The sequence below is a fragment of the Aotus nancymaae genome, unplaced genomic scaffold (genome assembly GCF_030222135.1).
Source record: "Aotus nancymaae isolate 86718 unplaced genomic scaffold, 86718_ANA_hifiasm-v0.15.2.pri h1tg000012l, whole genome shotgun sequence".
Lineage (NCBI taxonomy): Eukaryota > Metazoa > Chordata > Mammalia > Primates > Aotidae > Aotus > Aotus nancymaae.
In genome coordinates this window covers 20,770,648-20,794,293 of record NW_026988423.1, presented here as the reverse complement: position 1 = coordinate 20,794,293, position 23,646 = coordinate 20,770,648, and the positions used below count along the sequence as shown (strand labels likewise).

The window sequence follows — 23,646 nt, the reverse complement described above, 5'->3', positions numbered from 1 at the left end:
CAAATACTCTTTCTTCCACTTCAAGCTACTTCCCCTTAAGGCCAATATGGGTCGTGGAGGAGTAGGAGGGTCGATGTGGTGATGGTGATGGGTGTTGGACTCAAAGACTCTGGAAAAGATTCTTTTTTTTTTTTTCTTTTTTTGAGATGGAGTCTTGCTCTATCCCCCAGGCTGGATCTCAGCTCACTGCAACCTCCGCCTCCCGGGTTCAAGCGATTCCCCTGCCTCAGTCTCCCAAGTAGCTGGGATTACAGGTGTGTGCCACCGCACCTGGCTAATTTTTGTATTTTTAGTAGAGACGGGGTTTCACCATATTGGCCAGGCTGGTCTTGAACTCCTGACCTTGTGATTCACCTGCCTCAGCCTTCCAAAGTGCTAGGATTACAGGTGTGAGCCACTGAACCCAGCATAAAAGCCTTTTTTTTTTTTTTTTTTTTTTTAGACAGAGTCTTGCTCTGTCACCAGGCTGGAGTACAGTGACACAATCTTGGCTCACTGCAACCTCCGCCTCCTGGGTTCAAGTGATTCTTCCGCCTCAGCCTCCAGAGTAGCTGGGACCACAGGCATGTGCCACCACGCCCGGCTAATTTTTTTGTATTTTTAGTAGAGACAGGGTTTCACCATGTTGGCCAGGATGGTCTCGATCTCTTGACTTCGTGATCTGCCCGCCTCGGCCTCCCAGAGTGCTGGGATTACAGGCGTGAGCCACCGCGCCCAGCCTGAAAAGACTCTTAAATGCTGTGACTTTATCATTTTCCCACTACACAGGGTAAAGCAAATACTCAAGCCTCATTCTTTTACTGGTTTCACAAATCTTTCCCTTGCTCCTTTGCCCTAAGTGAGTCATTTGCAGTTGGATTCCAGTCTGCAGCCAGGTGCTGTTTCTTTTTCAAGGAATCAGGGGTGGCTGTGTAAAGATGAGGGTTCCCAGGAGTGCTCAGTGTGTATGCTAGGCCTGTGTGTGTGGTATGGGGAATCCGGGAACCAGGTGGAACAAGGCAAGGAAGATACACCTTTAGGCAGTAACCAACTGATCATTTGACAAACTTTATTGAGCACTTATATGTGCTAGGAGCTGTGCTGAACTCCACAGGGCTGAAGATGGGCTCTGGTCTCCAGAGGCTTATGGATTGGTGAGGAAGACAGGATTCAAGGCAGATGAAAGCTCCTTATGCTTATGGATGGGCAGGGGAGCGGACCGGAGGGGAAGGGAAGGGAAGGGAGGGGAGGGGAGGGGAGGGGAGGGGATGGGAGGGGGAAAGGAGGAGGGGGGCATGCTGTTGGGGAGAGAGGAGCAAGTCTTTACCCAGGGGATGGTGGGCAGGGGCAGTACGCCCATGTCCCTCTCCAGAATTCTTTACCCCAGTGGCCCCCTCAGGCCTGGTTCTCAGTTTAAGTCAAATAATTTTGGTCCCTAGTTGCCTCCTGCCTGCCACGTTCCAACTCAATCATTCTTTGAAATTTGGAGCTGTAGCTAAAACGCCTTTGCCCTGTAACAGGATTTTCACAGTCTCCACAGCAGCGGCTAACGTCGCTCGTCACCTGCTGTTGTAATCTGCACCGCTAAGCCCTCGGCTAGAGGCAGAAAGCTTAACTCGCCTTGCTGCTTCGAGCTTGCTCTTCCTGGCATCCGAGCCATATTTCAGTCAGGGGAGCTAATCCGCCCCCCACCCAACTGCACACACAGAGACATTTCAAAGGAAACACAAATGGCAGAGGGAGCTGTGGCTCTTTCTGGGAGGGGCTCTGCGAGCCAAGTTCCCCAGACCTAATGGGCAACAGAAAGTGTGTCCTGGGGACTGTGAGGAAAACCATTCTTCGTGCCTTCTCCTGAAGGGTTTGGTGGGAGAGCTGAAGGGCTGATTTTCCTGAAGGTTGTGTTTTAAGGGCTGGCCAGGCCTCAGTGTCCACACTGGGAGAGTCAGCTCTGTTAAAGGGAATACGTAGTGAGCTGTGAGCGGGGGCGTGTCCGTGTGTACCTTGACTCATTGTGCCTGAGGAACTCAACACCTCCCATCTTTCCTAAAATCATAATCCCTGGTGTGTTTTTTTGTTTTGTTTTGTTTTTTTTTTTTCCTTCTAACTCTGTCTTAATACTTTATGCCCCAGAGAGCCAGAGCCCAGAGCACTTGGGAAGAGTGTTTGCCACATAGTAGGAGTTCACCAACTGCTTGTCCAATGGGTGAGTACCAGCACTGGAGATCAGCTTTGTTCCAGCCATGGTGCTGTGTGCTTAAACGTGTGGGTATAAGTGGAAAAGCAAACTAGAAACAGGAAAAAGTCATAGACTCCTAAGAGGCAGGGGGCTGATGAAACCCAATACATGCCAGGTGTTTTTTATAGATGCCGGGGAGATAGCCGTGAAACATATAGACACAAATTCCTACCCTGGTTCTAGTGGAAGGCACTGGACCAAGACTGACCAGTGAGCAGATTTTTGCTAAACTTAAGAAATGGCTTTCTGAGAACTAGAACTGTCCAGCAATGCAATGTGTGGTCGTGTGAGGTAGTAAGCTCCCTGTTCCAGGAAGAGTTTGATCAGAGGCAACATGAGCATACCTGGGGATGCAGAGGAGGGGCAGCAGATCCTGTGGCTGTTTCTGCAATGCACACTGGCCAGCTTTCAGCAGCCAGCACCTGCATTTCTCTGCCTGAGAGGCTTCTCTGCCCCCAGAGTCTATTTTGCTGCCCACTCATCAACTGGAAATGCGAGGGAATTAATGCCCACACCCTCTCCCTGGGAAAGAAGCCCTCAAGCGATGACTGACTGGGGCTGGTACACAAATGTCCCAGTTCCCACGTCCCTTGGATGGGTTCACACCAAGGCAAATGTTTTCCACTGTTTCTCAGAGTTCCCGGTAGGATTAAGCACGGGTTCCCCACAGTGCAAACTTGCTGGATAAGGAATCCTTCACTGGCTGCCTTCCCGCCCTGTACCTCTTCCACTTCCTTTCTGATGTTTCCTGATCTCACCTCCAAAATGATGATTTGCATTTGAATCTTGGTCTCCATGTCTGCTTCTGGGAGACCCCAAAGGAAGACAAGGGGACCCCTACCCTGTATGGGTCCTGGGACCTCTGAGGATTCCCTCCTTCCATTTCTAACACTTGATAACTGCCAGACTCCTACTGGGCTTTGGAAATGGCACCAGATTCAACCCAGAACTCCCTGTCCCAGCTTGGGGATTGGGCAGAGGACATTTCCTACTCATATGAGACAGCAGAGGATGCCAAACCTGCCTCCCTACCAGGTCAGAAGGTTCCCTGACAGCAGTCCACAAAGCCCCTTTTGGGGTAAGCCCCCTGACAGCAGTCTGCTAAGCCCCTTTTGGGGTAAGCCCAAGAGGGGCTTAGCGGACTTCTGTGCTCCATCAGAGCAGAGCTGTATCTTCTGAACCCAGAACACTTCATCAAAGTTTGTTGATGTGGCTCTGCCTGATCTTCGCATCCCCTTAGCCTGTGCCAGCACTAGCGAGGGCTGAGCCCCCAACCCCTTCACTGCCAAGGTCCTTCTGCTTCCCACAGATGTTGAGCCAGGGGCCAGTCAGGCCTGGTCTATGGGCTTTATTATGACACCTGTCCAGAGAAAGTTCAGGACATAGAACTGAGTGAGTGTCAAGCTGGGCTCATTGTCTGCCACTGCCCAAGGCCTGGCATCATAGGTCACAGGTACAGACGATAAAAACCACATTTTTGGGTGGAGAGGAGAGGGACACAGGTTGTTCAGCAGGTGTGGTGGACACTATCATATACAGCCTAGCCCAGCTCTCCTGTCAATGAAGAACATGTTGACCAGCTGGGAAAGTCAGCAGATAGGCTTCCATGATCGGTCTCTACAGAGATCACTTCAGCTGCAGACAGCCTCGTGCCGGGGTTGTGCCCCTCTGGGGTGGCCACATCCACTGACAGATTGATGCGGGAATAGAAAGACCTGGCCATCTTGGCTGGATTCAGGATGTCTCTCAAGGGCCCTTCTCAGCTCCACAACTCCTTGTGGGGTGCCAAGGCTGCCTTTGGGCCGCATAAACCTGGATTCCTCCCTCTGCCCGGGCTCACTTCCTACCCTGCATGACCGCTGCTGTGGGTCCCATGCCACTTCTTATTAAACACCCCGCTGGCAAAACTCCATCTCAGGGGCAACCTTACCTGTGACAGTGGGACATCATCCCCACCTACTCAGCTAAACCTCTGCATCAGCCTGCCAAACCCTATTCCTTTCCAAATTGTCATCCCTACCGGAAGCTCTGCCTACCTTAAAGAGCAAGTCTCAAGCCCAGCCCAGCTCCTCCATTGGTCTTGACGGAGGGGGACTCTATGGGCTGGCTGGTAGGAGTAGGGTAGCTGCTTCCTGCAGGCCACACCCTCCCCCCAAACACACACATGGCACCACAACTAAGTCGTGTGCTGACGCCCCAGCTGCACTCAGACACCTAGAAGGTGAAGCCATCACGGGCTCCAAAGCAGTGTCTCTGGATCTGAGGTGCATTCCTGCAGCTGGGACTGCAACGGGAGCTCGCTTTATTAGATCCCATTATAAATGGATGATTTGCCATCTCCGAAGATAAATGGGAAACTTAATGCAGAGGTATCCTGTCTGGGGAAACTGGAGAGTTATGGATGTTAGCTTTGTAGCTTTATGAAAGCACTCTCTTATAGAAACTGAAATGACCAAGATTAGATTGAATTAGTATGTACTGGTATGAGCTTTTTCTCCCCCTATCCATCTTGACTTTTTTTTTTTTAAGGCAGAAGATTTGCCTCCTGGGTGAGCATTTCAGAAAAATACAAATCCTGAGTTTGGGTTTGGTAATTAGCAGGATTGCCTCCTGGTGCTAACAAGGCGGCTGCCCAGCTGGGGCTGTCTATGTAGGTGGAGGAAGTGGCGCCCTCTGCTGGCTTCCTTTATGGATGGTGTCTGCTCCCTACCACCTGGGATCCCCCTTGGTACCAGGTGCTCTCTTCACCTGTCCTTGTAGAATACAGATGGATTAGTGAGGCCTCTTGTTCCAGCACCCAGGCTCCTGGCCACCCCATCCGAGGATAGGGATGCTCCATCCCATACAGACCCCACTCTCCAGCAGTGTTCCCTAGGCTGAGCTTGAGACCCAGCTCCTAGCTGGGTGGCGAGGCTTTCTGCCAGCAAACAGCTCCATCTGATACATATGTTAGAGCACTTGTGATACCAAGCACAGGGCTAGGCACTGGAGGCGTTAAGATGAGGAGGCTAAGGTTCTTGCCCTTCAGGAGACCAATCTAACTGAGGGGAGAAAGGCATATATAGATGATTTCTAAACGGGCACTGTTTGATTGTACTTTCTGTCTTGATGGAAATGTTCTCTATCTTTGCTGTCCAGTGTAGTAGCCATGAACTTCCCGTGGTCCCGTGAAGATAATAAGAATGAAAGTCGGGAAAGGAATTCTAGGGCTGGTTCTTAAGCCAACCATCCTGGGATCTCAGGCAAATCATATCGGTGATTTGAACCCCAGATTCATTTTTTCTTGTTAAAACTTGCTCTGCTTCTCTACAATATTAGAACCAAGAGACCTAATCTTCACTTGGCCCACTTTTCACCTGATGGAGGGAGGAGCAGAGGCCGTAACCTGCCTGATCTCATGGCTGGGGAAAGAGTGGAATCAGGCCCTTAACTCCTCATCCTGGTTTTTTGACCAGAGCAGGCTGCTGCTAGGGGTGCTGTGGATCAAATACGAAAAGAGAAAGGAAGATCTTTGGAAAGTCAAAGCTACCCAAGTCCCAGAGCTTTTTGACACCATGGTGGCTGGTGAAACCACCCATAGAGCCATTGAAGGCTCAAGACCGTGTGGCGAGGTTGGACACACACTTGAAACTTAGAGAACTAATGTAGAAGAGTCTTGTCTGTGAGATTTTGCAGTACCCTAGGCCCAACACACAACCCTACAGTTGATGTCTGGCCCAAACTTCAGCATGATAAAAGAATTCTAAGAGGGGCTGTTGGAGGAGGAGATAAAACAGTGTATGTGCCATGAGATCTCAAATTTCAGGAGCCCTGAGAAGCTCAGAGCCTCTCAGATACTTTACTGGAATTGGGGTTCACCTGTTGAATGCCCAGCATCCCCATTAAACAGTGAGTGGGTTATCTCAGCATGGCTTCTGGATCTGCCTTTGGGTCAAGGAACTTTGCAGAGATGGAGAGCGGGAGGCTTATATGGAAATAAAAGTAGGGGACTCTTTGCAATGAACTCAACTCCAGGAGGGGTGTCAGCACAGTAATGGAATTTGAATGAAGTATTGAGAGCTGGGTTGGGAGATGAGAGAGGCCAGGAGCAGTAAGTCTCAGGTGGAATCATTTAAAATTTAAAACACAGATTAAACAGCTTCCTTTTTTTGATGACAAGTACTGTGTCTATCCCGGGTCCCAGGGTGCTCCCTCACAGAGGTTCAGAGCTCTGTTGAATGCAAGGACCCAGGCTAAGAGGCTTCCTCTGTTCACCAGCCAGCTCTGGACAAGGCCTGGGGCGCTTTTCCTGCAGGCCCCCATCTTTTTCCACACTGTGGCCCACTGGGCCTTGGGGCCTCTGCCAAGGCCTACCAGCCCCAGGCCTGCCTCCATTTCAGACAGTTCATGCTGGTGCAAGCTACTTCTCCTATAATGGAAGTATTTTTCATACCTTTTGCCTACTGGTTCCTTACTTTGAGCGTGGGGAAGTGAGATCTTTCCTTGGATGAGGTGTGCTTTGTGCTCTTAATGCTGGTTTCTAGGTTACCTCCTGGCTGCAGCAGAAGCAGAGCTGGAAGAACCTTTGGGATGACTTCAACCATCTCCCTCTCTATCCCCATCGACAGAGGAGACATTGAGGTCCCAAAGAAGGAAGTGACTTGCCAAGTTCACACGGCTAGTCAGCAGCGAGGTTGGAATTGAAATTTAGGATATATAACTCATTCAATCCTTCATTCCATAAATTGTTAATAAATGCCCAGTATATACCAAGAATTATGCCAGCCAAGGGGAAAATGGAGCATGAGAAGACATGGTCTGCATTCAAGGAGTTTACCTTGGAGTGTGGGAAGATGAACATATCATCCTAGATTTTTACAAGTAGTACAAAGGAAAATATCTGGGTGATGATACAAGAGACAAAAGCAAAGAGGGGCTTAGTCTCTAGAGAGGGTGGTAAGAAAAGGCTCATCTGAATAAGCGATTATATTGAGCTTAGATAAGCAGGATCAGCAGGGGTCAGGTCAAGAGTGTTCCAGGCAGACGGAGAAGCCTGCACAAAGCCCTGCAGGAGAAGAGTTTGGTGTCATGGAAGAAACAACCACCCGCCACCAGCATCAGCGTGGTTGAGTAGGGTGCGAGAGAAGCTGCCAGGAGATAAAGGTGAAGAGTGAGGCAAGGGCAAGGTCATGCAGCAGGCCTCCCTGAGTCAAGTGGAAGAATGCCGATTTTATTCCCATTTCTGCCATGCTGTCCCAAAGTCGTAGCTGTGTTTAGGCGGCACAGTGTCAGGGAAGGCCAGGAGCAGAACACAGCCTGAAAATGCAGGGACTTAGCATGAGAAGGAGAGGGCTTCTGAAGACAAGGGCCAGATGTAGGGTGCATAGAGCTGCATTCAGCCAAGGGAGGGGACACCGAGGGGACACAAGCAAAGAAGCCTTGGAGGAAGACCTTTGAGACTGGCACCAAGGCTGTCAGGTGGCAACTGAGAGGGTGGTTTGACCAGAAAGGATTAAGTATATCCAAGGATTGAGGCCAAGAGGCATTGTCTAACCAGCCAGGGCCTTAACAGATCCAGATGGAAGAAGCCAGACTTGGGCCGCAGGCTGAGCCAAGCATATCCTTGATTAAGCTGAGTGTCTGTGAGTTACTTCCCTGCATGCTGCTGGTACCTTCAGAAGTCCTGGCTGGGAGCTTCTAAATAGTGGTGGAGTGCGTGTCATGCTGACACACTTCTCACCTGGGAGATGGGCTGCGGAAGACGCATATGGCAAGGTGGCAGGGGGCAAGCATGTTGTCCTGTGGATGCAGCAGGTGAGGAAGGTAGAGGAGGAGAATGAGGGGGTGGGGTGGGGGGCTTCCTTCAGCTCAGATGAAGCAAGATCTGCCATTCTTCTCTGGGCTGTCTTCTCTGGCCCTGGCTGTGGAGGTCTGAGGCTAAAGGATCAGCCTGCTTCCTGCTCCAGGTAAGTGTTACTAGCATGGCCCTGGAGACAGCCCCCACCCCGGTTTTTCTCCTCTGGTGACCATCAAAGCTGACATCACGATTTGATTAACACAGTGACCTTTCATAGGGCCATTACCATGAGCAAGATAAGGCATGTCAAGCGCTTAGCACAGTGCCAGAGACCCGGGATGCCCTGTTTAGCTACTGTTAGATTTACTATTTACTGGGTCAGGTCTCTTCCATTAATGCTATTTAGCCCCACTCCTTTGCCCTGGGCTGAGCTACTTGACCTTCTCACATGACCTGTTGTCCTCCTATCTTTTGAGAACAGACAATATAGTATAGGACCTTTGGTTCTCTGCTTGGTGCTGGCCCAGAGTGATCTCAGCCAAGTCACTTCTGCTCCCCAACTCTGTTTGGTCATCTGTCAATTGATGTGCTTGTTCTAAACCAGAGCTCCCCACTAGGTTGCTGCGCCACATTGCTGAGCCACACTAAGTTAACTGTGCGTTGACAGGGCAAGTCCCTCGGCCCTTGAGATGCCTGGGTGGGTCAGGATAGCCCCTGGCAAGGTCTCCTCTAACTGCGAGTAGCCTGCGCTATTGACTCCGGCATGCAGAGCAAATATTGCCATTTTATCTGTGTGCTATAATGTAAAAAAGGAAAAGTTGAGAAGCCCTAGAACTCATTCTTGATATGCTAATATTCTGAGTCATCTCCTAGCTTCAAAACTTGCCTGTTCCAAGAAGTCTGCCCGCCCCCACGGCATCGTTCAGTGATATTTCTTCATCAGGGTCTTCTCAGCAGTTATAAGCTGCATCCGCCTGGAATGAATGAATTAATTTGTACTTCTTAATATGTGACCCGTGGGCTGTTTCCTGTAACAACAATGACAACGACAACAACTCCTCTCACTTATTGAGCATGTGGGTGGCAGACAGCTCACGAAGTGCTTTGCTATTTGCTTCCCCAATAGTGTGTGAGGGATGCGTGCACTGTTGTGTATGCACACACGGGAAGTCTGAGACTTAGATAGCTGGAAACAATTGCCCAAATAGGAAATGGCTGAGTGATGACTTGGGTGTGAGTCTGTCTGGCCTGACATAGTCCGTGCTCTTAAGCAGTTAAGTAGTATGCCGTGTGTGTGTGTGTGTGTGTCCTTCTCTCAGTTAAACTATAGATCTCCCAAAAGAGATAGTGTTTTCTGCATTCTTTCCATCTTCCCAGAGCTCAAAATGATGCTCAATAGTACGAGCTCAGTGATTACTGTTGGGCATGTCAGACACTTTGTTGTAAGTTAAAAGTGAAGTATAAAATAGTCTTCCTTGGGTCACAGGCAGAAAGCACAACTGACCGCTAGTGTTGCCTGGGTGTAGGTGGGTGTGTGAAATCTTATTGGGACCGTGGCACAGAAGAGCCTCCCAGCCCCGCCTGCCCCAGGTAGCTTGACTGCTGTTTCAGGGTAAAACGGACTTCACTAAGGGAAGTCCAGAACTGGAGAATTCATAAAGTATGTCCTTCAAGCCAGGTACCCAGCCCATGAGACTTGGTCCTGGGCTTCCCACAGCTGCTCGCACAGTCCTGTCTTCTCTCTCTTTGAGAGGGGCAAGAAAGAGCCAGTGATTGTCATTTAGGATTAGTGGGTCTTGGTAGCCTGGAGTGGGGATCACATAGCCAAGCAGTGCTCACTTGTGATCCTGGCCTCCAATCTGCAGCCCCTTTCTTCTCTCCATCAGTGCCCCAGGACTACGTGCTCAACCCTTCTTCCTTCCCTCCTTCCTTCGGTTTAATGTCCTCACCTGGCCTTCCCACTGCTTGGCTTCTAGTTGGGTCCTATAAAGGACCTTGAACTCTTGGTGAGTTGTCTTTGAGTGGCCCTACGAAGCCCCCATCCCACTCTTCTTTCTCCTGAACACCCAAACCACACACGTATGTGCAATGTGGTTAAGGATCAGACAGTCCTGCATTTGACTCTCTGCTCTAACTCTGATTAGTATGTAACTTTGGATAAGTTCATCAATATTCACTTAAGAAATATTTACTGAGCACCTACTATGTGCCACATACTATTCTAGGTACTGGACATGTGGTGATATACTGTGGAGTATAAAACAGGTAGGTGCATGCTTATGAAGGTGGTCAGGTAAGGTCTCCTTGAGTTGAAGTCTGAATGATGATAAAGAGGTAATATGGAGGAAGAACATTTTATTGAAACAGAGGAAACAACCAGTGCAAAGGCCCTGAGGCACAAAAAGGGTTGACACATTCAGTAGATTTACAGGGTGTTGCTGTACTGGAGAATGAATTGCAGATCATCAAGAGTGGCAGTAAGGAGACCAGTGAGAAGTCTACTGTAAAGGTCCAGGTGAGCACTGATGAAGGCTGAGTATATTATACCTTCTCTCTGAAACTTATTTGTCCTATTCAAAAAATGAACATAACAGGAGTACCTACCTTACAGGGTGGCCATGGAGAGTAAACAAGTCAGTATTTGGCATACAGTAAATAGTAACTATTAGCCTTAATAAAAGGGGTAGTAATCATAAGTGTGGGCTCAGCTCTATGAGGCTTCACAGGAGAACTGAGCTTCCAGTGAAGCTGAGACTTTTCCATTCAGCAGGTCAGGGGTGCTTCCAGGGAGTCAAAGATCAGATGCCAGCTGCCCCTTCTGACTCACCCATCCCAGGTTCTTAGTAAAGGGCATCACTGGATGTTCAGTGGGGACTGAGGCAGCCACTGCTCAGGGAGGAGGAACAGGTGGCCTTGGGAGGGCGGGCAGCATATTCTCCGTGTTAAGGAAGCTAGCAGGCTGAGGAGTGGGGAAGCTCAAGCAACCCATGCTCCCTGTGTTCCTGAGCCAGACCTGGGAGAAATTCTCACCTCATCCAGGAAGGCTTTGAGTTGAGAAGAAAGAATTGAGCTAGGAGGGGAAGCAAGCCAGGGTATAGAAGATAAGGAGGCAGGCTTCCCTTCGTTTTGATTTCCGTAACCCAGGGCAGGGATGTGGGGTAAATAGAGGAGGAGAGAGGAAAGGGGTGAGGGGAATCACTTCCCATCTTTGGGATGAGTGGATGAGATCAAAGAAGCTGAAGCTACTAAGAAGGATTTGGTTAGATGCCCACAACTGTACAGAGACAGCAGCTGGACCCCACAGCATATTTCTGCTCGAATAAACAGGATCTTCTCTCCTGCAGAAATCCTTCTCTTCCAACTGGTATTGGGGGCGAGCCTGCTGAGAGGCTAAGAGGGCTCTGATGACCTCTAGCTCCCGCCCCCACCTGACTGTCCTGGTTGTCTGCAATGGTGGCAAAGGGAAATTTTATGAGCTCTTCAGTCCTCAGGTCTCATGGGCTTTTGCCTTGCTCCAGACCATCTCTGATACACACATATATCTTGAAAAGGAAAAGAAAGAGAGAGAAAAGCTATTTTATTTCATTGCCAAACCATCCACTTTAAATACCCTTTTTATTACAGTATCTGCATAGTAATACTAATAATAGATCTTGTTGGCAGCTCTAATGAGGCTGGAGAATATAAGGTTTCCAATAAAGTTAATTGTTGCCTTTAATATTCTCATACATTTATACATGGTAAATCTTTAAAGGAGAAAAAACACTCCATTTCATCCCTTAAGCAGCCGGTCCTAGACTGGATTGAGACCAACTACAGTAGAGATGTGGGCTGGGAGCTTGACTGTTGGAAAACTTGGATTATGATCTCCAGACTTCCTCCTACCAGGACGAGCATGAGTTTTGAGTCGGAGAGCTCTGGGTTTCCAGGTTGGCTTTGTCACTTCCTGACTTTGTAGGTAGGGCCCATGGCTTAACCTCTCTGTCTCAGTTTTTCAGTCTCTGACATGGGATTTATGATAAATGTATATGAAGCTCAGTATAGTGCTGACATATATGTGGTGTTCCTTGCATGTCAACTATTATCATTATTTTAAGCTACTAAATACAGTTATTATTTTATCCACTTGCTATGTGCATCATTAATTGTGACGTACATCAGGGTACTGCAGTCATTGTATTTCAACTTCAGAGCTAACTAAAAGATCTTTCTGTTAATCAGTTTCTTTTCTTTCCCCCTGTTAATCAGTTTCTTAAGATTGTATAGCAGTAAGCGATAGATCAGGGTTAGAAGCCCGGATTCTTGATCTCCAGCAACTTTCAGTAATCAGCAGTTAGGAGGCAGCCCCGATCTCCAAACCCTACCTCTCCACAAGTCTAGTGCATACATGACTAAATTTACCTTCTGCCCACCTTTAATCAGACCCATATCTGCTGCCTGGGCCCTGGACATATTGTGATTAAAATGCGGGGGTGAAGGAGGGCTACTTGCCCCCATCTTGCGACCAACACTCTTGATTCCTGTCCATCCTCTCCCGGTGGTCATACATTTTCTTTGTTTTTACTTTTACTAGGAGAAAATTTTGTGATTTTTACTGTCACAGAGCAAAGAAGAATATATGTTTCACCATTTATTGTATTACCGATGTCATGTATTTTTGACAGTTCCATCATATTTCTGACATTTACAATGTTTTTTTTTTTTTTTCCCCCAGGGGGTGAGTAGAAGGAGCTGTTTTCCCATGCCCCACCCACATGATCCTGGAAACAGAGAGGAACCCGAGATGCTCCGGGTTAGGGACAGGCCTGTGTGACCTTGTGTTTTAACAAACGGATCACAAACAATCCAACCCCCACCTCTCTGGCCTTCTTCACCCAGTCGGAGTTCTCCGCTCCACATCAACGCCTCTCCCGCTGGCAAGTGGTAAGAAATACTATGTGACAGGATGGTTGCCATGGCAACCCTCATTTCCAGTTAAACAACCGGGCACTGATGAAAGGAATCTCGTTTGCTTTGGTTACAGGGTTTGCTGGGAAGGGTGTGGAGCGCGTTTCTTCCTCTCTTGTTTTTCCCTTTCTTACTCCTCACTTTTCTGTCTCGTTTTCAGGGATGAGATAGAGGCACTGAAGGGCCAGGTGCTGCCCAGGCCCTAGGGAATGGGGAGTGTCGCTTCAGGCTGGACCAGAGGCAGCAGGGTTGGGTGTCTGGGGGCTGGGTGCTTAGTGGAGGTCGCGCCTCCTGGCCTCGCAGCCACAGTTTTCCTCCCAGCTCCGCCTGCCTCACGTCCCCAGTTTCCCTGCCCTTCCAAAGAAAGGACCTGTTGGGGGAAGAAATGGGCTGGCGGAGGACCCTGTGTCCCAACAGGTGGTTGGGTAATTAAGTGAGCTTTATGCACACAACACTGTTTTGCCCGATGTAATTGCAGTTTCCATATAAATAATTCACGGGAAATTATTAGAGTGAGGACATCGCCCGCCTCCTCATAATTTGCTTAACCGAAATAGGCTCTTTCATCATCTGCGTTGATTTGCCTTAAGACCATGCACTCAGCATCCTTCATAGGCCTGCTCCTCCGAAAACGAGAATGCAGAATTTAATTAAGTTATGCAAATTGGGCATCCCCTGCCTGGGGAGAGGCAGGGTGCTTGCCCACATGGCTGTGGGGTGGTGCAGGGAAGAAGGGAGAGTCATGGTGTGCCCCAGGTGCCCAAACAGTGGGCAGTTGTTTAGGAAGGAAGCCCCCCCACCCCGAAAAATCACAGAGGATTTTTCTTAAACCCCAATGGAGAGTTTAAGAGCTGTACTCCTGAATAGGGTAGAGCAGTCAGAGCTGGAACTCTGGGGCCTGCCTCCTGGCTTATTCGCTGTGTAACTTTGGGCAAATAACTTAACCTCACTAAACCTCAGCTTCCTTCTCTGTAAAATGAGGCTTGGAAAGGCACCCTTCTCCTGGGGTTGAGGTGAGGGATATATGAGAGGGTCTCATTAATATGGTTCTGGCCACAGGGCTTCATAAGCACTTGCTATTAGTTATTATTAGTACTGTTACTATTATGATTGTTCTCATTAAATACATGAGGATCTCAGCTGTGGCTTCCATTGCTCTTGATGGGAATATCTGCCTGAATCTATCCAGGCCTTCTGCCACAGGGAGGACATTCTCCCTAGATTATCCCATGATTTTTGGAGGAACTTGTCAAGTTAGAGGGAAAAACCATGCATTTTGGAGCCAGAAAGATCAAGATTGAAATCCCAGTTCCCTACTTGCATACTGTGTGGTCTTACGCAAGTTGTTTCACCTTCATGAGCCTTAATGGCCTCATGGATAAGATGGGGGTGGTGTTCTTGCTTCTCTTGGAGCTTGTGAGGATTAGAAAGAATGTCTGCAAAGCACCAGGCACACGCCTGCCACATAGTTTATGCTCAACAAATGGTCAAATGAATCTGAATCTAGGCAGGGCCTGCCTTAGCCTCCTCACTCTCTATCCTTCCTTTTTCTGGGGTCCTTCCTCCATGTCCCTCCTGGCATTCTTTCGCTGGTACTTTTCTTTTAAAGGATCAAAGGACTCAATAAATATCTACCCTGAGGTATAAGTGACTGATGAGCTTAAAATCTCTATTCCTCCTGAAGGGATTATCATTTTCTCAAGGGAATAAAATACCTAAGTTTTCTCAAACTAAAGGTTTGGTGCTTTAATGGGGGCATTCTATAAGCCTGTCATAAAACAGAGGGGTGCTCCCAAAATCTCTACTGCAAAGTGATAGGTTCCTCATAAGGGAAGCCCTGAGTCTGGGAACCCGCCTTAATGGCTAGTGCCTCTTATGGATTCTCTCTTTTGTTGGGATTTAAGATTTGTTACATAACTAGTTGCTTAATTCATTTAACAAATATTTACTGAGCACCTACTGTATGCCAGGCACTGTGCAAATCATTGAATTTACAGCAGTAAGCAAAACAGTCATAGTTCCCATCCCAATGGAACTTCAAAGCCAGTGGGAGTGACAGTTATGAAACAATTGTTAGCATTTCTGAATATAAATATAATTACACATTCTATAAGAGTATAAAGAAAATGAACAGAGGAAATAAGAGTGAATAGAAAGGTGGCTGAATTCAAATGGCAGGTGGGTAGGTAATGGAAGTATCTCTGCAAGAGAAGGAAGAAGAGGACCGAGCTAGAATAGTGAGAGGAAGGGCATTACTGGCAGAGGGAAGTGTGTGTTCAAAGGCTCAGAGGCAGGAGAAAGGCTGGTGCCTTTGAGGGACTGGAAGAAGACAAGAAGCTGAAGTGACTAAAGGGACAAGAGGTGTTTGGTGAAGCCAGGTGCGTGGCCCACACCTGTAATCCTAGCATTTTGGGAGGCCAAGGGGGGTGGATTACTTGAGGTCAAGAGTTTGAGACTAGTCTGGCCAACATGGTGAAACCCCGTCTCTTCTAAAGATACAAAAATTAGCTTGGCGTGGTGACATGTGCCTCTAATCTCAGCTACTAGGAGGCTGAGGCAGGAGAATTGCTTGAACCTAGGAGATGAAGCTTGTAGTAAGCTGAGATTGCATCATTGCACTGCAGCGTGGGTGACAAGAGCGAAACTCTGTCTCAACAAAATTAAAAAAAAAAGGTGTTTGGTGAAGTAGGCAGAGGTCAGGAGTGGGAGGTCTTAGGACAATAGGGAAATGCAGATCCCAGGATCCCAATCACATCTGCAGATCAAGCTGGAAGCCCTTCAATATCTAGGTCGTGAGTCCCAAAGAAGTCCCTTGACTCATCTTACAGGAAGAAAAAAGCAGACTGCCAGCAGGAAGAATTAGGGAGACTTTTGGACTCAGTGTCAGAAAAGCCAGTTTGGTTCTGGCTCTACTAATTGTTCCTTATGAAATTAACTGTTCTGAGCCTTAATGGCCTCACTGGTAATGGGGTGCAGTGTATATTTCTCATTGACCCCTCCTGAGCCACTTTTGAGTCTTCTTTGCCCTGCTCTGGGCCCCAGGAGGCTGATTTGTATGAACTGCCTCAATGGGCTTGCTTTCCCTCTGTCTTGGCTAATGTGAAGTACCAGTACAGAAACTGGGGCAGAAGAAGAGTAAGATTAAGATACGGACTTCCCTTGCTCTCATGCTACCAGGCAGTGGATTGTCTGCATCTCTCTGTAAAAGACCACTACCCCAGTTTCACGTTCACCTCCTGTAGATACTGAGTCCAGGTGCTGGTAGTTGCTCCCCACCAGGTCCTAGCCTCAGAGTGGCAGTATCTCCTTTATATTGTGAGTCCCACAGTGCTGCACGATCCCTTGTCACTTCCTCTTAGCCCTGCCCACATCTTCAACAAGAATCACCACAGTGAGCATGATGGATTATTTTCTATGCCAACTTGCTTGGGCCACAGGGTGCCCAGACATTTGGTCAAATATTATTCTGGTGTGTCTCTGAGAGTGTTTCTGGGTGAAATTAACATTTGAATCAGTGGACTAGGAAAGAAGGCTGCCCTCCTTAATGTGGGTGGGCCTCATCCAATAAGTTGGAGACCTGAATAAAACAGAAAAATTGAGTAAGAGGCCACTTCTGCCTGAATGCCTGGAGCTGGAACAAGCCCTTTGCCCTTTGACTGGAACTTAACATCATCAACTTGTTTGGGTCTCTAGCTTGCCAGCTGCAGATACTGGGACTTGTCAGCCTCCATAATTGCATGTACTGATTCTTTAATAAACATCTCTCTCTCTCTCTGTCTCTCTCTTTATATATATGTATGTGTATGTGTGTGTATGTCTGTAGTCATGTGTCACTTAACAACAGAGTTACCTTCTGAGACATGCGTTGTTAGGCAATTTTGTCATTGTGGACATATCATAGAGTGTACACACACAAACCTAGGTTGTATAGCCTATTATATACCTAGGCTATATGGTATGCTCTGTTGCTCCTAGTCTACAAACTTGTATGACATGTTACTGTACTGAGTATTGCAGGTAGGTGTAATTATTTGTGTATCTAAACATAGAAAAGGTACAGTAAAAGTGGAGTATAAAATATCCATTATAATCTTATGGAATCACTCTCATATATGTAGTCAATTGTTGACTGAAACATTATTATGCAACATATGACTATATATATGTAGTCATATATAGAGAGTTATATATATATATATAGTCATATATATAGAGTTACATCTATATCTTTATTTGCAATCGGTTCTGTTTCTTTGACCAATACTGTGTTTGACAAACATTTGCTGACTATTGCATATGACTTTATCATCTCTCAGGTCCCTGCCAGCTCTCACACATCAATTTAGGAAACAGGCTATGGAAGTGAGCAGGGTAGCAGGTAGGAGGAACAGGGAAGCTGTGGCTTTCCTGGGACTGGCCCGAGCCCCAATATCCCCTCATCTTCGCTCTTTGTCTTCCTTCACCATCCCCAGGCTGTGACTGGGAAGGTAGAATATGAGAAGGGAAGAGACGAAACAATCTTCCCTACTGCTCCTGTATCTCTTCATGGATGCCTTTACCTTTTATTTTTAAGTTTTATTAAAATATAATTGACATACAATATTCTGAACATATTTAAAGTATACCATTTGATGAGTTTTGACATATGTATATTTGAGATAATGAACATATCCATCATTTCCAAAAGTTTCTTTGTGCCCCTTTGAAATCCCTCTCTCCTGCACCCCCCACCCCCAATCCCTAGGCAACCACTGATCTGCTTTCTGTCACTATAGATTCATTTGCATTTCCTACAATTATATAAATGGAAGCTACAATATGCACACATTTTGTCTGCCTTTCACTCAGCATAATTATTTTGAGATCCATCTGTGTTGTAGTATATATCAATAGTTCATTTCTTTTCATTTCTGATAGTATTTCATTATATGAATATACCACAGCTTGTCTCTTCTCCAATTGATGGACATTTGGGATGTTTCCACTTTTTTGGCTGTTACAAATAATGCTTCTGTGAGCATTTGCGTAGAAGCTTTGGCATCGGTATACACTTACACTTCTCTTGGGTAAATACCTAAGAGGAGAATGATTGGATCATACAGTAGGTGGTTGTTTAAATTTTTGAGAAACTGCCATGCTGTTTTCAAAATTAGTTGTACGACTTTACATTCTCTCAGCAGTGTATGAGAATTCCAATTGCTTCACATTTTTGGCAATAATTGGTATGTTCAGGCTTCTTAATTTTAGTCATTTTAATAGGAGTACAGGGGTATCTCATTGTGGCTTTAATTTGCATTTCCCTAACAAGTAATAATGTTGTGTTTCTTTTCATATGTTTCTTTGCTTTCTGTATATTTTCTTTGGTGAAGGCAAATCTTTTGTCTATTTCTAAATAACATTGTTTATGTTCTTATTATTTATTTTTGAAGGTTATTTATATATTATAGATACACATCTTTCACCAAATATATGGTTTGAAAATATTTTCTCTCAGTCTGTGGCTTGTCTTTTATTCTCTTAACAGCTTGTCTTTTTATTCTCTTAACAGTGTCTTTGAAAGGCAATTTTGAATTTTGATGAAGTTCAATTTACAAGTTTTTTTTTATGCAGTTATGTCTAAGACGCCTTTACTTAATCCAAGGTCATAAAGCTTTTGTCTTATGCCTTCTTCTAGAAGTGTTAACGTTTTAGGTTTTATATTTAGGTCTATTACCCTTTTGAGTTGATTTTTGTATGTGGTGCACAGAATGGATCAAAATATGTAGTTTTACATGTGAATATCCAATTGTTCTAATACCATTAGTTGAAAAGATTTAAACTTCTTCCCTTTACTTGCTTTTATAAGCTTGTCAAAACTCAGCTATATATATAAAGATATATGTTTGTGTCTATTTCTGGCCTCTATTCTGTTACATTGATGTTTACACCAATACCTCACTATTCTAATACGGCAATTTTATAACTCATAAAAACAGATAATGCTAATCCTCTAAACTTGCTCTTTTTTTCCCTCCCCAAAGTTGTGTTGTCTATTTCAGGTTCTTTGAATTTCTAGAAATATTTTAGAATTAGTTTAAAACTTTCTACTAAAAAGCATAGTGAGTTGTTAAATGGGATGGCATTGAATCTGTTGATGAATTTGGAGGGTATTGACATTTTACTTTTAACAATATTGAGGCTTCCAATTCATGAACATAGTATATACATTTCCATTTATTTGGATGTTTAAAAATTTCTTTAAGTACTATTTTAGGGTCTTTGGTGTACATATCTTTCACAACTTTTGCAGATCTTTCCCTAAATATTTTATATTTTCTGATGTTCTTGTAAATAATATTGTTTTCTCAATTTTAATTTTTGATTATTTATTATTACTATATTGTTAGTATATTAAAATTGAATTTTTGTATATTTATCTTGTGTCTTTCAAACTTGATAAGCTCATTTGTTAGTTCCAGTGGCTTTTCATAGATTTCACTGGATTTTCTACATAAAACAATCATGCTGGGTGTACATGAAGACAGTTTTACTCCTTTTTCAATCTTGATTCCTTTTCATTTATTTATTTTTCCTATTTTTATTACACTGGCTAGAACCTTCAGCACAATGTTGAATGGAAGAGAACATCCTTGTGCTATTGTTTTTGGTCTTGGTGATGTGTCATGTGAGAAAGCATTAATCTTTTTTATAGATGCCCTTTATCAGGTTGAGAAAGTTTCTTCTATTCTTATTTTGCTGTGAATTTTTGTCCCGAGTGAATGTTGGATTTTGTTGAATTCTTTATTTGCGTCTATATAGAGCATATGGCTTTTCTTCAAAATGTGTTTCTATGGTGAATTACCCTGATAAATTTTAGACATTAAATCAACCTTGAATTCCTGGATTAAATTCCACCTAGTTGTAATTACTATCTTTTTTTAAAAAATATATTTTATTGCACTTTAGGTTCTAGGGTACATGTACAGAACATGCAGGATTGTTGCATAGGTACATACATGGCAATGTAGTTTGCTGCCTCCATCCCCATCACCTATATCTGGCATTTCTCCCCATGTTATCCCTCCCTGACTCCCTACCTGCTGCTGTCCCTCCCCTAGTCCTCCCCAGTGTGTGATGCTCCCCTCCCTGTGTCCATGTGTTCTCATTGTTCAACACCCACCTATGGGTGAGAACATGTGGTGTTTGATTTTCTGTTCTTGTGTCAGTTTGCTGAGAATGATGGTTTCCAGATTCATCCACGTCCCTACAAAGAACATAAACTTATCGTTTTTTATGGCTGCATATTGTTGAATTCAACTTTCCAAAAATTTGTTTAATCTGTGATATTAATCTGAAACTTTCTTTTCTTGTAATATCTTTATCTGATTTTGGTAACTTGGTAACATTGACTTTATAGAAAGAGTTGGGAAGTATATCCTCCTCTTCAGTGACCTAGAAGAAGGTATAAAATTTGTATTATTTTTCTTTAACTATTTGGTAGAAGTCACCAATGAACCTATCTATCTGCTGCTAAATTTTTATTTGTCAGAAGATCCTAACTACATATTCAATTTTTAAAATAGATTGAAATTCAGGTTATCTATTTCTTCTTTAGAGAGAGTTGGTAATAAGAATTTTTCAGTTTATCTATTTTATCTAAATTCTTAAATTTATTGACATTTATTGGCATATAGTTGCTTATAATATGCCTTTATTACTCTGTAACCAGTGTGAAATTTGTGCAGTTGTGATGTCTCTCATTATTTATATTGTTTTACTTTTATTCAGTTCAAAGTATTTTCTAATTTCCTTTTTGAGTTGCCTGTAACTCACAAGTTATCTAGAAGTGTGTTATTTAGTTTAAAAATATTTGGGGAACATTCTGGAGATATTTCTGTTATTAATTTTTAATTTAATCCAATTAAGTTGAGAAAACATGTTTTGTATGACTTGAGCTCTTTTATATTTATTAATACTTGTTTGTGGTACAGAATATGTTTTATCTTATTAAACAATCTTGCACTTGAAAAAAATTGCATTCTGCTATTGTTGGGTGGAATGTTCTATAATGTCAATTGGGTCAATTTGTTTGATAATGCTTCTCAAATATTCTATACATTTTGTGATTTTTCTGTCTACTTTTTCTATCAAGTACTGAGAAAGAAATATTTGAATATTGGACTATAATTATGGATTTTCCTAGTACTCCTTGTGGTTTTATCAGTTTTTGCTTTATGTCATTTGGAACTTTGTTATTAGGTACATAAACATTTAGGATTATTGGATTCTTTTAATGAATTGACCTCCTTTTCATTATGAAATAAACTTACAGGAAAATAGTCCTGGTAATATTTTTTTGCCTTGAAATCTACTTTGTCTAATATAATCACTCCAGCTTTCTTTCTTTATCACAGCTTCATTGACACATGTTATGCAGCCTAAATTCACACATTTCAAGTGTACAATTCAATATTTAATATATCTACAGAGTTGTGCAGCCATCACCATTATCTAATATTAGGACATTTTCATTATCGCCCAAAGACATTCACCCCTATTCACTTCTCTTCCCACCCTCAGCTTTAGGCAATCATTTTCAATTTGTATTAATTTGCTTATTCTGGACATTTCATATAAATAGAATCATATAAAATATGGTCTTTGTATTTGGGATTTTAAACATTATTTTTTAATTAAAATTTTTATTTTAACATAATTGTAGATTCACATGTATTTGTAAGAAATAGTATAGACACAGGTACCCTTTAACCAGTTTCCCCCAATGACAACATCTTGCAAAGCATTAGTACATTATCACAATCAGGCTGTGTACATTGATACAATCAACACACAGAAATTTTCATCACCACAAGCATCCTTCATGAAGTGAAGGGCCCTTTTGTGGCCATGTCCATTCCCATCCCCACCTTTCCTTAACCTTTGGCATCCACAAATCTCTTCTCCATTTCAATAATTCTGTCACTTCAAGAATATTATATAGATGAAATTATGCAGTGTGTAACATTTTAGGATTAGAATTTTTTCACTCACTGTAATTCTTTGGAGATACATGCAGATTGTTGCATGTAGGAATAGTCTTGTTTTTTTTAAATTCCAAATTAATATTCTATGATATGAATATACAACAGTTTAACCATATATCCATTGGAGGACATCTTGGTTGGTTCCGATTTTGGGCCATTATGAATAAGGTTGCTATACACATTCATGTATAGGTTTTTATGTGAGTATAAGTCTTTATTTCTCTGGGATAAACACTCAGAAGGTCCACTTGCTGGGTTGTATGGTAATTGCAAGTTGGTTTTTCAAAACACTGCTAAACAGCTTTCCTGAGTGTTGGTACCTTTTTACATACCCACCAGTAATGTACAAGTGGTCTGGCATTTCTACATTCTCATCAGCATTTATGTTGTATTAGTCCATTTGCATTACTGTAAAGGAATACCAAAGATTGGGTAATTTATAAAGAAAAGAGGTTTAATTGGCTCTCGGTTCTGCAGTGTGTACAGGAAGTGTGATATCAACATCTGCATCTGGTGAGGACCTCAGGAAGCTTACAATTGTGGTGGAAAAGGAAGGGCAAGCAGTCCCAGGTTTTTAAACAGTCAGCTCTCTCATGAATTAATAGAGTGAGAACTCACTTATCCTCAGGGGGATGATGTTAAATAATTCATGAGGAATCCACCCCCATGATCCAATCACATCCCACCAGGTTCCACCTTCAACGTGGGAATCACATTTCAAAGTGAGATCTGGAGGGTCAGACATTCAAATCGTATAAAATATTGTCACTATTCTTTAAAATTTTAGCCATTTTGATGGGTATGTAGTGATATTTCACTCTAGTTTTAATTTGCCTAAAATTAATGATATTGATTATCTTTTCATGTGTTTAATTTCTATCTGTATATCATCATTGGTGAAATGTCTCTTTAGGTATTTTGCCCATTTTCTAATAATTTTTTTTTTTTACTGTTGAGGTTTTTGAGTTTTTTATATATTCTAAATGTTGTTCTTTGTTGCATATGTGGTTTGCAAATATTTTCTCTCACTTTGTAGCTTGTCTTAACCTTTTCACAAGATCTTTTACAGAGCAAAAGTATTTTATTTTCATGAAATCTAATTTGACATTTTTTTCTTTTTTAATCTTGCTCTAATATCAGGTCTAAGAACTCTTCTCCTAGCCTTAGGTTTTCTCCTATTTTTTTCTAAATGTCTTATGGTTTTACATTTTACAGTTGATTCTGTGATCCATTTACATTGCTTTTTGTATAGGTGTAAGATTTAGGTTGAATTTCTTTTCTTTTGTCTTTGGATGTCCAATTGTTCCAACGCAATTTGTTGAAAAGGCAAATTTTCTTCCATTGAATTGCTTTTGTACCTTTGTCATAAATCAATTTGGCATATTTGTGTGGGTCTATTTCTGGATTCTCTATTCTGTTCCATTTATCTTTGTGTCTATCTCTCTTCCAATACCACACAGTCTTGATTATTGTAGCTATATAAATCTTAAAAATCAAGTAGGCTTATTCCTTCCACTTTATTCTTTTTTTTCAAAACTGATTTAGCTATTACAGTTTCTTTACCTTTCCATATAAATTTTGGAATAATTTTATCTATATCTACAAAAATATGGCTAGGATTTTGATAGGAATTTATACCATTAAAACTGTATATTAAAATTTGAGGAGAATTAACATCTTTATTC

The 23,646-nt window shown here is 43.5% G+C and overlaps 1 long non-coding RNA gene across 2 annotated transcripts in view; it reads left to right on the top strand.

Annotated features, from left to right (window-relative positions):
* The first annotated feature begins 2,109 nt into the window (after positions 1 to 2,109).
* The window catches only part of LOC105729586 (uncharacterized), a 53,294-nt gene continuing 31,757 nt past the window's right edge, over positions 2,110 to 23,646 (top strand). Inside the window, exons 1-3 of one of the 2 annotated variants that reach the window (XR_001110274.2) lie at positions 2,115 to 2,182; positions 6,739 to 8,008; positions 12,706 to 12,914. This is a non-coding gene — a long non-coding RNA (uncharacterized LOC105729586). Of the gene's footprint in view, positions 2,183 to 6,738; positions 8,009 to 12,705; positions 12,915 to 23,646 lie in introns of both variants that reach the window. The other variant, XR_001110276.2, reaches the window with a different exon arrangement.